The sequence below is a fragment of the Scyliorhinus torazame genome, chromosome 13 (assembly GCF_047496885.1).
Source record: "Scyliorhinus torazame isolate Kashiwa2021f chromosome 13, sScyTor2.1, whole genome shotgun sequence".
NCBI classification, from domain to species: Eukaryota; Metazoa; Chordata; class Chondrichthyes; order Carcharhiniformes; family Scyliorhinidae; genus Scyliorhinus; species Scyliorhinus torazame.
This window is the reverse complement of record NC_092719.1, coordinates 5,574,928-5,591,992: the sequence shown is the minus strand read 5'-3', so window position 1 is coordinate 5,591,992 and position 17,065 is coordinate 5,574,928. Positions and strand designations below refer to the sequence as shown.

Here is a 17,065-nt window from a genome sequence, read left to right as displayed (position 1 = left end):
TTTTTAAAAATAGAAGCAAACAAAGGATTCTATTCAATGTAAGAAGATAAATAATAGCGAGGGATGAAGGTTCTAATGAAACGACAAGATGCACATATTCGTCCTGTCATAGCTCTCGGGCTGCAATGCACTGTCTGTACAATGACATCCATTTCGTACCAAGCTAGCTTTAAGTAAAAGATCTGTCCGTGTGGATTACCAAACCAATCTTCAATGTCATTTTTTAAAAAAATAACGTCATTAAAAGTTTATACCAAAATTTATCAAAGAAGCAACTGCAGACCTTTTGTTTCTGTTTCATGATAAATCCACAAAGCGTAGGAGAGACAGAATTTTTTTATTCATTAACAAGATGTGGGCGTCACCGGCTGGGCCAACATTTACTGCCGACTGCTAACCGCTCTTGAGAAGGTGATGGTGAGCTGCCTTCGTCGCCTGCTGCAGTCCATGCGGTGCAGGTACACCCACTGTGCTATTAGCGAGTCTGGCAGCATCTATGGAGAGGGAAACAGAGTTAACGGTTCGAGTCTGTATGAATCTTCTTCATACAGGCCCGAAACGTTAACTCCGTCTCTCTCTTCACAGATGCTGGCAGATCTGCTGAGTCTTTCAGAGAAAGATAGAACGATAGCAGCAGGTGGCCATTCGGCCCATTGAGCTTGTTCTGCCATCCAATATGATCATGGCTGATCCTCGATCTCAATACCATATTCCTGCTTTCTCCCGGATGCCATAAAGATCTAAAACATTATCTACCTCTTTCTTGAATACATTCAGTGACTTGGCCTCCACAGCTTCTGTGGCAGAGAATGCCACAGGTTCACTACCTTGTGAGTGAAGAAATATTTCTTCATCTCAGTCCTAAATGGTTTAACCCGTATCCGGAGACTGTGTCCTCTTGTTCTAGATTCCCCAACCAGGGAAAACATCCTCCCTGCATCTAGTCTGTCCCGCCCTGTCAGAATTTTATGTTTCAATCAGACCTCCTCTCATCCTTCTAAACTCTGGTGAATACTGTCCCAGGTGAACAAATCTCTTCATAGGACAGTCCTGCTAATCCCGGTATCAGCCACGTGACCTCTGCTGCACTCCCTCGGTGGCAAGTATATCCTTCCTTAGTTAGGGAGACCAAAACAGCTTACAGTACTCCAGGTGTGGTCTCACCAAGGCCCTGTATAACTGCAGTAAGACATCGCTACTTCTGAACTCAAATCTATCTTGCAATGGAGACATACACACCATTTGTCTTGTCTGCTGCAGCTGCCTCTCCACTTTCATTGACTGGTGTACAAGGCCACCCAGATCCCTTTGTCCATCCATACTTTCAATATAACACCACTTAAATAAAACTCTACCTTTCTGTTTTTCACAACCAAGTGGCCACGTTGTACTACATCTGCCACATGTTTGTCCACTCACTCAACTTGTCTAAATCACCTTGAAGCCTCCTTGTATCCTCCTCACAACTCACAATTCCGCCCAGTTTTGTGTCATCAGCAAACTTGGAAATGTTACATTTGGTTCCCTCATCCACTTCATTTATATATATCATGAACAGCTGGGGCCCAAGCACTGGTCCCTGCGGTACCCCACTGGTCACTGTCTGCCACTCGGAAAAGACCCACTTATTCCCACTCTCTGTTTCCTTTCTGTCAACCAATTCTCTATCCATGTCAATACATTACCCCCTATCCCGTGCTTTAATTTTGTTCATCAATCTCTGATGAGGGACCTCATCAAAAGTCTTCTGAATGTCCAAATACACCACATCCACTGGTTCTCCCTTATCTATTCTCCGAGTTACATCCTCAAAAAATACCAGTAAATTTGCCGAGCATGACTTGCCTTTCATAAACCCATGTTAGCTTAGTCCAATCCCATTAATGTTTTCCAAATGTTCCGAGGGTGGGTGCTGACTCAATGGGCTGAATGGCTTCCATCTGCACTGTAGGGATTCTATGGTTATCCCGTCTTTTATAATGGACTTCAGCGTCTCCCCCATTACTGATGTCAGGCTAACCGTCCTGTAACCTATCACACCCCTGACTTGTGCCTTGTAGGTGGTGGACAGGTTTTGCGGAGTCAGGAGATGGGTGACCTGCAGCACAATTCCCAGCCTCTGACCTGCTCGTTACTATTTATGTGGCTGGTCCAGTCCAGTGACCCCCAGGATACGTTTAGTGGAGGATTCAGTGATGATGCGATTGAATATCATGGGGAAGTGGTTAGCTACTGTTACTGGAGAAGGTCACCGCCTGGCACTTCTGTGACTGCTACTTGCCATTTATCAGCCCAAGCTGAATGTTGTCCAGGCTTTGCTGCATGCAGGCACAGATTGATTCACGGGAGGCACAATGGCACAGTGGTTAGCGCTGCTTCCTCACAGCGCCAGGGACCCAGGTTCAATTCCGGCCTTGGGTGACTGTCTGTGTGGAGTTTACGCTTTTGCCCCGTGTGTGCGTGGGTTTCCTCCGGGTGCTCCGGTTTCCTCCCACAGTCTGGAGATGTGCAGGTTGGGTGGGGTCACAGGGATAGTGCAGAAGAGTGGGCCTAGAGGTACAGAGCTCTTTCAGAGGACGGTGCAGGCCAGATGGGCCAAATAGCCTCCTTCTGCAATGTAACAATTCTATGGATAAGGAATTGTGAATGGAGAATTTTCCCCAGATTCCCAATGATTGTAATATTACTGGGACCAGCAGACCTAATTCAGCTTTTAGTGATTCACCCCCTTGTGGAGGGAAGGGGGGTCCTTTAGTTAGGGGTCTCTGTGGGAGGTTCCTTTAGTCAGGTGGTCTCTATGGAGGGTTCCTTCAGTTAGGGGGTCCCAGGGCATCTCCCTATTAAGAGAGACCCTGGGCGAGATTCTCCGCTCCCGCGCCGGTTGGGAGAATCGCCTGGGCCACCAAAATTTCCGGGGACGCCGGTCCGACGCCCTCCCACGATTCTCCCAAGCGGCGGGAAAGGCCCGGTCGGGTTCCGCGGGCCGCAGGCCGGAGAATCGCCGGAGACACCCAAAATGGCGGTTCTCCGGCACCCCCGCTATTCTCAGGCCCGGATGGGCCGAGCGGCCAGGCCAAAAGGGCGGGTTCCCCCCCGGCGCCGTCCACACCTGGTCGCTGCCATTGGAAACAGCGCGGGAACGCTGGGGGGGGCGGCCTGCGGGGGGGGGCGAGGGGGGATCCTGCACCAGGGGGTACCTCAAACGCGGGATGGCCCGCGATCGGTGCCCACCAATCGTCGGGCCGTCCTCTCTGAAGGAGGCCCTCCTTCCTTCCGCGGCCCCGCAAGATCCGTCTGCCATCTTCTTGCGGGGCGGACTCGGAGAGGACGGCAGCCACGTATGCGCGGGTGACGCCAGTTATGGGGCGCCGCCTGCGTCATGTATGCGGCGCCGCCTTTACGTGGCGACAAGGCCTGGCGCGTGTAGATGACGCGGCCCCGATCCTAGCCCATTGTCGGGGCCTGAATCGGTCGGGATTGGGGCCATTTCGCGCCGTCGTGAACCTCGACGGCGTTCACGATGGCGTGGGCACTTCGGCGCGGGAGTGGAGAATCCCGCCCCCTGTGTTGGGTCTCCTATTCAGAGGGTCCCTGGGGGCGTCTCCCTACTTAGGGGGTCTCTTGGAAGGTTATCTTGTTTTGGGAGACTCTAGGGGGGCCGGGGGTATGAGGAGGGGTCTAGTAGAGGCGGGGTGCATTATTGGAGGGGGGGGGAAGCAGTCGAGGATCATCTGGGACTATGGCGACTTTACTCTGGCAGCACAAGAGCTTCTCAAACTTCCCTCCACATTCCCCTCCCTGAAATGAGATTCACTCTCTTCACAAATGAACGGTTTTGATGAGAAGCCAAAACAGATTTAATTGTAATTCGTGATGTTAAGACGTAAATAGATAATTTTTTTAAAACACCATAGCCTCAGCATGTCGAACACAAAGATAAACGTGGACATTTCCAAATACAAACATGATTTATTGTAAGAGGAATAATCAGAAAAGAAGGATTATCAGAATCAGTCCATAAGCCACATGGAGATTTGCAAGAAAAATGTTAATGGGGATTAAGAATAATGCTTAAAGTTAATAGTATTTGCTTCACATTTCACATTTTTGTTTCTGAGGCAATGTTATGGGAAATCTAAGGGTATTGACCACTCTAACTCTAGAATCATAGAATCTATAGTGCAGAAGGAGACCATTCAGCCCATCAAGTATGCACCAGCCCTTGGAAAGAGCACCCTACTTAAGCCCACGCCTCCACCCATTCATCGTAACCCCACCTAACCTTTTGGAAACTAAGGGGCAATTTAGCATGGCCAATCCACCTAACCTGCACATCTTTGGACTGTGAGAGGAAACCGGAGCACCCGGAGGAAACCCACGCAGACACGGGAAGAAAGTGCAAACTCCACACAGTCACCCGAGGCCAGAATTGAACCTGGGACCCTGGAGCTGTGAGGCAGCAGTGCTAACCACTGTGCCATCGTGCCGCCCTCTGCCCAGAAGCTTCCAACAATAAGGATTAAACTGTACATCGTACTGACAATGCTTCTGCATACTACTGTGTCCTACTCTCGTGGAATTGTGATTAAACCTAATGCCTGCAGGATGTGGGTATTACAAATATACCCTGTGCGTTGTGGTATCTCTAAGCAATAAAAGCTGCTGGAGCATCATGAGTCATGAATGGAAAATAAATGTGTCAGCAGTTTGGGGGAGAAAGCCTCAAAGAGCTGGTCATAATGAACTCAGCCAATAACAGGATTACCAAATGTCGGTCTGTAACATGAGCCGCTTCCCGAATGTGACTTGAAGACACGTCTCCAGTTTCATGTCTTTCTCATTTGCAAAGTGAAAAATCATGGGACATATTTTGTGGGGAATGAAACATTGCAATTTGTCAGATAATGTAACAAATGACGTTGACTGCGCAATCCTTGAGGAAACCAATCTTTTTTGAAGCATGTGTTTCGCAGTGTGGGAATAATGCAGAATTTTGAGGTCTGGGATAATCTAGACATCTTTGGGCCAACCCACATTCAGCTGAATAACCATTTGCTTCTTGCTGTAACCCAGGGACTAAAGTGTCGAGAGATGGATTCATTCCTCCATTATAGGACCAGAAAAATACATTTCAATCAAATGTGCAAAGTCTTTTTATGCAAATGTCTGATCCTCATTCTCTAAAATATTTTTCTCTACATGAAGAGCACATAAAATGTAATTTGTTGCCTACTTTGCTGTAATGTTTCGCAAGTTCTCAGTAATGTACAATTATTTGTAACACGGTCGTCTTTCAGCAGTGTGGTTATATACTGCACATTGCTCTTCAGCCAACTCAGAATCGATACGGTTTCATCTGCTCAAGGAATTTATTTTCTCTGCAGAATGCCAGATTTGACGAGGGAAAGCTTCAGTGATTACTGGCAAAACTGAACCTTCAATCACACTTGTGTAAGTGGGCGCATGTCCAATCTGTGTATCACATGGTGACAGATTACTGCACTATGGTCTGTCACCACAGACTGTATGGAAGTTAACCCTCTTTCCTGTCCATCCGGAGTGTGATTTATAACTGACCATCGGCATGTGTCTGCAAGCACTGATGGTCAAGTCCTGGCAATTTGTCCCTTTGTCATTGTCGCGTCTGAACGTCGATTTGAGCTGGACTCTGGGGATGTGGAGACTGGAGCTGGAACCATCGGTCTTAGAGGGGATGTGCCAATGCTACCATGATGGTAGTGTGTGAAATATTTTTTTAATAAATCCGGCATTTCTAGATGACGAAAAACGCCTTTAAAAGTTTGGCTTGTAAAACAAAATGGCTGAAATCATCAGGGACCTGGCTGCACTTGAACCTCCTACCCAGGGCAGGTGAGGGAATTCCCGCTGCTCCCGGCACAAGAAGTTCAAGATTGGGTGATCTCGGGTGTGGGTCGGGGAGGGCAAGGTGTCGGCAATATACCAAGAGATGAAAGAAGAGGGGGAAGCGCTAGTAGAAGAATTGAAAAGTAAATGGGAGGAGGAGCTGGGGGAGGAGATCGAGGAAGGTCTGTGGGCTGATGCCCTAGGTAGGGTTAATTCCTCCTCCTCGTGTGCCAGGCTCAGCCTGACACAATTTAAGGTGGTCCACAGAGCGCATTTGACAGGGGCGAGGCTGAGTAGGTTCTTTGGGGTAGAGGATAGATGTGAAAGATGTTCAGGGAGCCCGGCGAACCATGTCCATATGTTCTGGACATTTCCGGCACTGGAGGGGTTCTGGAGAGGAGTGGCGGGAGCAATATCTCAGGTGGTGAAAGTCCGGGTCAAGCCAAGCTGGGGGCTAGCAATATTTGGAGCAGTGGATGAGCCGGGGGTGCAGGAGGCGAAAGAGGCCGGAATTCTGGCCTTTGCGTCCCTAGTAGCCCGGCGAAGGATCTTGCTAATGTGGAAGGAGGCGAAGCCCCCCAGCCTGGAGGCCTGGATAAACGATATGGCGGGGTTCATAAAATTGGAGAGAATTAAGTTTGCTTTGAGAGGGTCTGCGCAGGGATTCTACAGACGGTGGCAACCGTTCCTAGACTATCTCGTGGAGCGTTGGAAGAAGGTCGGTCAGCAGCAGTAGCAACCCTGGGGGGGGGGGGTGGGGGTGGGGGGGTGGGGGAACGAGAGATTGTTTGAGGGGATGGACGAGCGGGAGATGGCATGGAGGGTGGGGAGGAACGGTACGTGCGGCCAAGAGCCAGTGTATAAAGCTATGTAAATATACCTGTAGCGCACAATGACTTACGAGAGAGACGAATAGAGATGAAGTCGATGAGGCTTTATTAAGCGTGACTTGTTCCCAGCAGTTCAGCAACAGACTGGAGCTGCGGGGAGAAGCCCAGGTTCTTATACTCCGCCTTCTGGGCGGAGCTAGAGATCAACAGCCAACCAGGACCCGGGATCTGTCAGCCAATAGCATCACGGCTTCACAGTCCCACATGACCCCTAATGCATACTACCACATTCACCCCTTGTTAAAAATGAACCCGGCGGGGTGGTGCTTCGCATGGTGGTAGGGGTTTACAAGGTTGGTCCTGGGAGGAGAAAATTTTTGGCATGTCCTTTCAATGCTCTACACTTTGCCCTACATTGGGCTATGTACAGGGTTTGTGAACTATTTACAATATTCATAAGAGGAAAAAGAACATTCTTGTTAAAGTCCACAACATTCTTGTGTTACACCGATGCCACGAGTCGAGCGGGCGGTCTGGTCTTCCTTGTCGATCGCCTCGGCCCCGGTGGTGGTGCAGGTGCTTGTTCCCGCGTTGTCGTCTCCGGGAGCTTTTCGGTGTCTGCTTCTGTTTCACTCCTGGTCGGACATGGGAGGAGGACCGATCCTCCCGGGAAGGGGGCGGTCGCGGGGTGCGCCGGTGGCAGGGAGGGGGTGGTCGGTGTCGGGGGGGTGTGCGTGTTGCCGGCGGGCGCCAGGTCTCGCAGGGAGACCGTGTCCTGTCGGCCGCCGGGGTACGCCACGTAGGCGTACTGCGGGTTCGCGTGGAGGAGATGAACCCTCTCGACCAACGGGTCCGACTTGTGCGTCCGCACATGTTTCCGGAGCAAGATGGGTCCTGGGGCCGCCAGCCAGGTCGGCAGCGATGTTCCAGAGGACTTCCTGGGGAAGACAAGGAGGCGCTCATGAGGCGTTTGGTTAGTGGTGGTACACAGCAGCGACCGGATGGAGTGGAGAGCGTCCAGGAGGACCTCCTGCCACCGGGAAACTGGGAGATCCCTGGACCGTAGGGCCAGTAGGACGGTCTTCCAGACCGTGCCGTTCTCCCTCTCTACTTGCCCGTTCCCCCGGGGGTTGTAGCTGGTCGTCCTGCTCGAGGCTATGCCCTTGCTGAGCAGGAACTGGCGCAGCTCGTCACTCATGAAAGAGGACCCCTGTCGCTATGGATATATGCGGGGCAACCGAACAGTGTGAATATAGTGCTAAGGGCTTTAATAACATGACTGTGGCCGCTGTCATGTCGGGGCAGGGGATGGCGAAAGGGAAACGGGAGTACTCGTCCACCACGTTCAGGAAGTATGTGTTGCGATCGGTGGAGGGGAGGGGCCCTTTGAAATCCAGACTGAGGCGTTCAAAGGGGCGGGAAGCCTTGATCAGGTGCGCTCTATCTGGCCTGAAAAAATGCGGTTTGCACTCAGCGCAGATGTGGCAGTTCCTGGTGACTGTACGGACCTCCTCCACCGAGTAGGGGAGGTTGCGGGACTTTATAAAATGGTAGAACCGAGTGACCCCCGGGTGGCAGAGGTCCTCGTGGAGGGTCTGGAGACGGTCTATTTGTGCGGTGGCACATGTGCCGCGGGATAGGGCATCGGACGGCTCGTTCAGCTTTCCGGGACGGTACAAGATCTCGTAGTAAGGTGGAGAGCTCGATCCTCCACCTTAAGATCTTGTCATTTTTAATTTTGCCCCGCTGTGCATTATCGAACATGAAAGCTACCGACCGTTGGTCAGTGAGGAGAGTGAATCTCCTGCCGGCCAGGTAATGCCTCCAATGTCGCACAGCTTCCACTATGGCTTGGGCTTCCTTTTCCACTGAAGAGTGGCGGATTTCTGAGGCGTGGAGGGTTCGGGAGAAGAAGGCCACGGGTCTGCCCGCTTGGTTAAGGGTGGCCGCTAGAGCTACATCGGAGGCGTCGCTCTCGACCTGGAAGGGGAGGGACTCGTCGATAGCGCGCATCGTGGCCTTTGCGATATCCGCTTTGATGCGGCTGAAGGCCTGGCGAGCCTCTGTCGACAGGGGGAAGGTAGTAGTCTGTATTAGTGGGCGGGCCTTGTCTGCATACTGGGGGACCCACTGGGCGTAATATGAAAAAAAAACCCAGGCATCGTTTCAGGGCTTTGGAGCAGTGGGGGAGGGGAAATTCCATAAGGGGGCGCATGCGTTCGGGGTCGGGGCCTATTATCCCATTGCGCACTACGTATCCCAGGATGGCCAACCGGTTTGTGCTAAACACGCACTTGTCCTCGTTGTATGTGAGGTTCAAGGCGTTTGCGGTCTGGAGGAATTTTTGGAGGTTGGCGTCGTGGTCCTGCTGATCGTGGCCGCAGATGGTTACGTTGTCGAGATACGGGAACGTGGCCTGTAACCCGTGTTGATCAACCATTCGGTCCATCTCCCGTTGGAAGACCGAGACCCCGTTTGTGACGCCAAATGGGACCCTTAGGAAGTGGTATAGTCGCCCATCTGCCTCTAAGGCTGTGTACTTGCGGTCACTTGGGCGGATGGGGAGCTGGTGATAGGCGGACTTAAGGTCCACGGTGGAGAAGACCTTATATTGGGCAATCCGATTTACCATGTCGGATATGCGGGGGAGAGGGTACGCATCTAGCTGTGTGTACCTGTTGATGGTCTGGCTATAGTCTATGACCATCCTTTGCTTCTCCCCGGCCTTTACTACTACCACCTGTGCTCTCCAGGGACTATTGCTGGCCTGGATTATACCTTCCTTCAGCAACCGCTGGACTTCGGACCGGATAAATGTCCGGTCCTGGGCGCTGTACCGTCTGCTCCTAGTGGCGACGGGTTTGCAATCCGGGGTGAGGTTTGCAAACAAGGGTGGTGGTTCAACTTTGAGGGTTGCGAGGCCGCAGATAGTGAGTGGGGGTATTGGGCCGCCGAATTGAAACGTTAGGCTCTGCAGATTGCATTGGAAATCTAATCCCAGTAATGTGGGCGCGCAGAGTTGGGGAAGGACGTAGAGCCTGTAGTTTTTAAACTCCCTCCCTTGCACCGTTAGGGTCACTATGCAGAACCCTTTGATCTCTACGGAGTGGGATCCTGCAGCTAGGGAAATCTTTTGCGTACTGGGACGGATGGTCAAAAAACAGCGTCTTACCGTGTCGGGGTGGATGAAGCTTTCGGTGCTCCCGGAGTCGATCAGGCATGGTGTCTCGTGTCCGCTGATCAGCACCGTTGTTGTCGTCGTCTGGAGCGTCTGGGGCCGTGCTTGATCCAGCGTCACCGAGGCCAGATGTGGTCGTGGTGTCTCAGCGTCTTCTTCGGACCCCGTGGAGCCGTCGATGCTGGGGTCCTTTGTTGTCATCCAAGATGGCGGCATCCATGAATCGCACGCGGCCGGGGGTGGACAAGATGGCCGCCCCCACTGATCGCACGTGGTCGGGGGTGGACAAAATGGCCACCCCCATGCATCGCACATGGCTGGGGGGTCATAAGATGGCGGCACCCATCCTCCCCTCGTGGTGGCCGGGACCCAAAATGGCGGCGCCCGCGGGTCGCACATGGGGCGCTGGGGGGGTTGGGGAGCGTATGGGATGCGCTGGACTCTTTCTTCTCCGGGGACAGCGGCGCCCCCCGGGACCGGCACGCAGCCGCAAAATGGCCCTTTTTCCCGCAGCTCTTGCAAGTTGCTGCACGGGCCGGGCAGCGCTGCCGGGGGTGTTTCGCCTGCCCGCAGAAATAGCAGCGGGCCCCCCCGGGATGGTCTGGCGTCTTAACCGCGCAAGCCTGTGAGGGAGGGGGGGGAAGGGGGTTTGTCATGACGGGGGTCCACGGAGCCCAAGGGGCAGCCGCGCGGTCGGGGCCGTAGGCGCGGGCGTTTTGCGAGGCCACATCTAGGGAAGCTGCAATGGCCCGTGCCTCTGAGAGTCCTAGCGACTCTTTTTCGAAGAGTCTTTGGCGGATTTGGGGAGAGTTCATACCTGCCACAAACGCATCGCGAATTAACATGTCCGTGTGTTCCGTCGCGTTTACCGGCGGGCAGCCGCAGCCCCGTCCCAAAATTAGCAGCGCGGCGTAGAACTCTTCTAGCGATTCTCCGGGACTTTGCCGTCTCGTTGCGAGTTGGTAGCGTGCGTAGACCTGGTTCACCGGGCGAACGTAGACGCTCTTTAGTGCTGCATGCGCCGTCGGGAAATCCTCTGCGTCTTCTATGAGGGGGTAAATTTCCGGGCTTACCCTTGAGTGCAGGACCTGTAGTTTCTGGTCTTCTGTGATCCGGCTGGGGGCCGTTCGGAGGTAGCGTTCGAAACAAGCTTGCCAGTGTTTAAAAACTGCTGCCGCGTTCACTGCGTGGGGGTTGATCTGCAGGCATTCCGGGGCGATCCTGAGCTCCATAGTCCTTTAAGCACGCTTAATAAATTGTAGCGCACAATGACTTACGAGAGAGACGAATAGAGATGAAGTCGATGAGGCTTTATTAAGCGTGACTTGTTCCCAGCAGTTCAGCAACAGACTGGAGCTGCGGGGAGAAGCCCAGGTTCTTATACTCCGCCTTCTGGGCGGAGCTAGAGATCAACAGCCAACCAGGACCCGGGATCTGTCAGCCAATAGCATCACGGCTTCACAGTCCCACATGACCCCTAATGCATACTACCACAATACCATCTTGCCATGTATATATCTTGCTGAGGGAGATTTTGAGTTATTTTGTTACGGGGGGAGGGGTTTATTGTTTGTAAAGGGAAAAAAATTGTGTTGTTAAAAAACCTTAATAAAAAATATTTTTTTTAAAAAAATGAACCTCCTACCCAGGGCAAGATGTGTCACCCCGGCCAATCAGAGAGAACAAAGAGAATCTCCTGCCCTTTGTTAACTAGGAAACCTGCATAAGATAAAGATGCATGGCATTAAGGGTAAAGTAGTAGCATGGATAGAGGATTGGTTAATTAATAGAAAGCAAAGAGTGGGGATTAATGGGTGTTTCTCAGTAGCTAGTGGTGTCCCTCAGGGATCAGTGTTGGGCCCACAATTGTTCACAATTTACAGATATGATTTGGAGTTCGGGACCAAGGGCAATGTGTCCAAGTTTGCAGACGACACTAAGACGAGTGGTAAAGCAAAAAGTGCAGAGGGATTTGGATAGGCTAAGTGAATGGGGTAGGGTCTGGCAGATGGAATACAATGTTGACAAATGTGAGGTTATCCATTTTGGTAGGATTAACTGCAAAAGGGATTATTATTTAAATGATAAAATATTAAAACAGACCGCTGTGCAGAAAGACCTGGGTGTGCTAGTACATGAGTCGCAAAAAGCTAGTTTACAGGTGCAACAGGTGATTAAGAAGGCAAATGGAATTTTGTCCTTCATTGCTAGAGGGATGGTGTTTAAGACTAGGGAGGTTATGCTGCAATTGTATACGGTGTTAGTGAGGCCACACCTGGAGTATTGTGTTCAGTTTTGGTCTCCTTACTTGAGAAAGGACGTACTGGCGCTGGAGGATGTGCAGAGGACATTCACTAGGTTAATCGCAGAGCTGAAGGGGTTGGGTTACGAGGCCAGGTTGAGTAGACTGGGACTGTATTCGTTGGAATACAGAAGGATGCGTGGGGATCTTATAGAAACATATAAAATTATGAAGGGAATAGATAGGATAGATGTGGGCAGGTTGTTTCCACTGGCGGGTGAAAGCAGAACTAGGGGCATAGCCTCAAAATAAGGGGAAGTAGATTTAGGACTGAGTTTAGGAGGAACTTCTTCACCCAAAGGGTTGTGAATCTATGGAATTCCTTGCCCAGTGAAGCAGTTGAGGCTCCTTCATTAAATGTTTTTAAGATAAAGATAGATAGTTTTTTGAAGAATAAAGGGATTAAGGGTTATGGTGTTCCGGCCGGAAAGTGGAGCTGAGTCCACAAAAGATCAGCCATGATCTCATTGAATGGCGGAGCAGGCTCGAGGGGCCAGATGGCCTACTCCTGTTCCTAGTTCTTATGTTCTTATGACACCCAAAGCACAGAATTCTACCAAGATGGAAAAGACAGATATGAGGTGAGTGAGATTTGGGGATTGCGGTCTTGGCTCGTGACCTCCTGGAGATTTCACACATGTGAAAATGAGGGAAGCAAGGAACTCCATCATTCCGAGATCCTGGAAAAGCGTATGTTAGAATAGGAAACAGCCCAATGTGGTGAATGTATTACTGCTACCATTCACCATTGCATTACATTACATTGTATTGTATTATGTTGGTGACCTTGTGGCCTCTGCCTATGGCTCCGCCCCCTCAGGGGAGGTATATAGATCTGCAGCCTGTAGGCGGCACTCAGTACAGAGCAGTCGCAGGCAGGCCCAGATCTAGCTGATTAAAACCACTGTTCACTCCAACTCTCCGCATCGTGTGAATTGATGGTCGCATCACACGATGAGTTTCAATGTGGTGGCACGGTAGTGTGAGGTATTGATAGCTTAGAAGGGGGGAAAAAGAATGTGGGAAGGAACACACATCAATACTGATGGAATAGAGAAATTTAAGCGAGCGAAAGGGAAGTGAAGAGGAGGCCAGAGCTGAGAAACAGGATTGGTAATCATGCCATCCTATTGTTTTTTAGCCTGTCCGAGAGTACGAAAATGCTGGCAAAATATTCTAATTTTGGTCGATCTTGGGACTTTTTACGAAGTTTGCGTTGTCAGGGGAAAGGAAGAGTTTTGCGCACTTGCAGAAGACTGGGCGACAGAGTTGGCAACAGAGTAAAAGCAAGGTCAAAAACAGCGACAGCTGACGGTGTAAAAGTGAAGCTATCAAAGGTAAACGTTGGTTCGACTAATGAGAGGACTAAACCGTTCAGGGACAAATCACGGTCGTTATGTTAACGAGTCTTAAACGAGTTCAGGGAGAACAGGTTATGAGTTTGAGAGACTGAAGTAACCCTTTCTCTGTGTCTGTAATAATTAAAGAGATCAAGTTTCAAATACTCCATTCACGAATGTGCCAGCTGAGCCACTGGAAGAGCGGATGTGTGGAGCTACGCTGAAATCAGTTGATCCGAAAGAAATCGCTAAAATAATGTCGAACAAAATAGTCAGTCAAAAGATAAGCACAGTATTAAGTCTTACAACACCAGGTTAAAGTCCAACAGGTTTGTTTCGATGTCACTAGCTTTCGGAGCTCAGGTGAGGAAGGAGCAGTGCTCCGAAAGCTAGTGACATCGAAACAAACCTGTTGGACTTTAACCTGGTGTTGTAAAACTTCGTACTGTGCTCACCCCAGTCCAACGCCGGCATCTCCACATCAAAAGATACGCAGATGAGGATGTTGGTGAAAGGGAAAGTGTGTGTGTGTGTGTGTGGGTGGGGCGAGGGTTATTTTGATAAACTTTAATCGCATCTCCTAATATCTCATTAATGTAAGACATACATGGCCTCAATGAGTTTCTCTTCCCCCAACCCTGCAATAAATGTTTTTAATATTATCGATCAGAGGGGATAAGGCATACACTTGGCCACTATGCCATCAGGCATGGCGCACACCAGGAATTCAGGCTCATTGAAGTCGACGGGACTGAACCTCAGGTTGGCTTTTACGCAAGCGAACAGTGTAATCCCACCAGCTCCGCACCACGACCCATGTCCGCTTTCACCTCCTGATTGAACTAATTTCCTAAAATGATTCAGACTCGAAATTAGGAAACAATTCATTGAGCAAAGAAAGGGAATTCTCTTTCGCAAACAGCTGGCTCAATTGTTCATTTTGATTCTCCAATTGATATATTTTTGTGAATCAAAGATATTAAGGCATTTGGGACAAAGGTGAGGAGGTGGATTTCTGTAACAGATTGGCCAGGATGACAGAACAAACTCGACTGGTTAAATGACGTGGAGATGCCGGCGTTGGACTGGGGTGGGCACAGAAAGAAGTCTTTAACCTGGTGTTGTAAGGCTTCTTACGGTGGTTTAATGACCTCCTCCTGTTCCTATGTTCCTATGTTTGGGAGGGGCAAAGGTGGGTCATTTAATGAAATGCTTTATATTATTCACAACAGTGAAATGTATTAAAAATATCAATGCACTTCTGCATTAAAAAAGCAAATCTAGAAGTGCAATCAGATTTGGCAGTCAACTGCAAATTGTCAAGTATCCCCCCACCTCCTCGCCTGACTACCATCACACTGCAGTTTAAAGACTCCAACAAAATGTCTGGCTTTACTTTTCATTACCTGATGTGTGCACAGCAGCCGTTTGTACGCTTGTAACTCAGAGACAGAAGGAATTGAAGGATAAATTGGGAAACGTTTGAGTGAAAATAAATAAGCTGTGACCAATTTTGTAAACGTGAACAGATCACAATGCAAATCATTTCCGACTGAGGGAATCGCAATTTGTTTTTCACAGAATAATCACACAACTCAACCCTTCACAACCTTTGTCACGTTGTCAAAACTTACTGAATCTTCATCCATAATTGAGGCATTATGCAAAACCAACATTCAGTCACCATAAAATATATACAGAGTTGTGCAGCCACAGTGGGAGCACATACAGCAACTCGGCAAACAGCAACGCTCGGTTTTATGGAAGTATGCGAAAATCGCTGAAAGTCAGTGGGTGGAGCTGGTAGCTTTGCTGAAACGTGTGCAGTGTGGGTGAACTGTCCGTTATCACAATGTCTGATGTTCCACCCCACAGACACAGACGGGCAGGAAAATCAGGACCAATGCAGAAGGGACGGCAGATTTTGTTTTTTTGTCAATCATTCATTCTTGGGAAGTTTGCGTCGCTGGCTAGGACAGCATTTATTGCATCGCTGGCTAGGACAGCATTTATTGCATCGCTGGCTAGGACAGCATTTATTGCTCATCCCAAATCGCCTTTGCGAATGTGCTGGTGAGCTGCCTTCCTAAACCCCTGTATGTAGTCCATGTGGTGTAGGTACACCCACAGTGCTGTCAGGGATGGCGCTCCAGGGTTTTGACCCAGCGACAGCAAAGGAACAGCGATATATTTCCAAATCACGGTGGCTTGGAGGGGAACCTCCAGGTGGTAGGGTTTGTGACATTATGTAGAATGTCTAGCATATAAAGGGTTAATGTAATATCATAAATCACCTCTAGATGGAGCTGGGAACAGACCTATAAAAAGGACCGGCTCTCAGCCTTCTGGGAGTGTACAGGAGAGTGTACAGGAGAATGTAGGAAAGGGAAGAGTACAGTTTAAGCCAGAGTGCACAAGACAAATATTAGTATAGTGTAGATTGTAGTTGAATAGATTATTGCTTGCTATAGGAGTAAGTGGGCGAGCTGTATATTAAGTAGTGTAATAAATGTTAGCTTTGTCGTTGAACTTTGCTTGTGTGATCTTTGTGAACACTACAACATCCATCCTGAGTATTTGAAACACAAAGAACACCACAGGGTTCTCAGGTATCTGCTGCTCTTGTCCTTCTCGACAGTGGTCGTGGGTTTGGAAGGTGCTGCCTAAGGAACCTTGGTGAGTTGCTGCAGTGCATCTTGTGGATGGTACACACGGCTGCTACTGTGCGTTGGTGGTGAAGGGAGTGAATGTTTAAAGTGGTGGATGGAGTGCCAATCAGGTGGGCTTCCTTGTCCTGGATGGTGTCAAGCTTTTTGAGTGTTGTTGGAGCTGCGCTCATCCAGGCAAGTGGAGAGTATTCCATCGCACTCCTGACTTGTAGATGACGGACAGGCTTTTGTTTGGGGCGGGGTGGGGGGGTCAGGAGGTGCGTTACTCAGAAGTTGAAAGTTTCACAAAGTGAATATTCACTGCAAACAAAGGCTGACGTTTGTTCTGTTGGGTTAAAGCAAGAAGCTGCTTCCTATCAACAAAGTTTAATCACCAGTCTTTCAAACGTTCTACCACATCCCTCACAATTGGTAACTGAAATAATGGAACAAGGCAATTACACAGAATTACATGGAATTAACAGTACAGGAGGCCATTCGACCCATCGAGTCTGCACCGGCTCTTGGAAAGAGCACCCTACCCAAGTCCACACCTCCACCCTATCCCCATAACCCAGTAACCCCACCCAGCACTAAGGGCAATCTTGGACACTAAGGGCAATTTAGCATGGCCAATCCACCTAACCTGCACATCTTTGGACTGTGGGAGGAAACCGGAGCACCCGGAGGAAACCCACGCAGACACGGGGAGAACGTGCAGACTCCACACAGACAGTGACCCAAGCCGGGAATCGAACCTGGGACCCTGGAGCTGTGAAGCAATTGTGCTAACCACAATGCTACCATAGTCTCAAATGGGCCGAATATGTGGAATTCTGTGCTGCATTTCTGTCATTCATAGAATTGGCCAGTAAAACATAATGACAAGTCAACAGTAAAGT

General features: G+C 49.9%; 1 protein-coding gene across 9 annotated transcripts in view; it reads right to left on the bottom strand.

Moving 5' to 3' along the window:
* Window positions 1-17,065, bottom strand: part of frmd4a (FERM domain containing 4A) — a 796,670-nt gene that overhangs the window by 466,645 nt on the left and 312,960 nt on the right. The window lies entirely within an intron of this gene.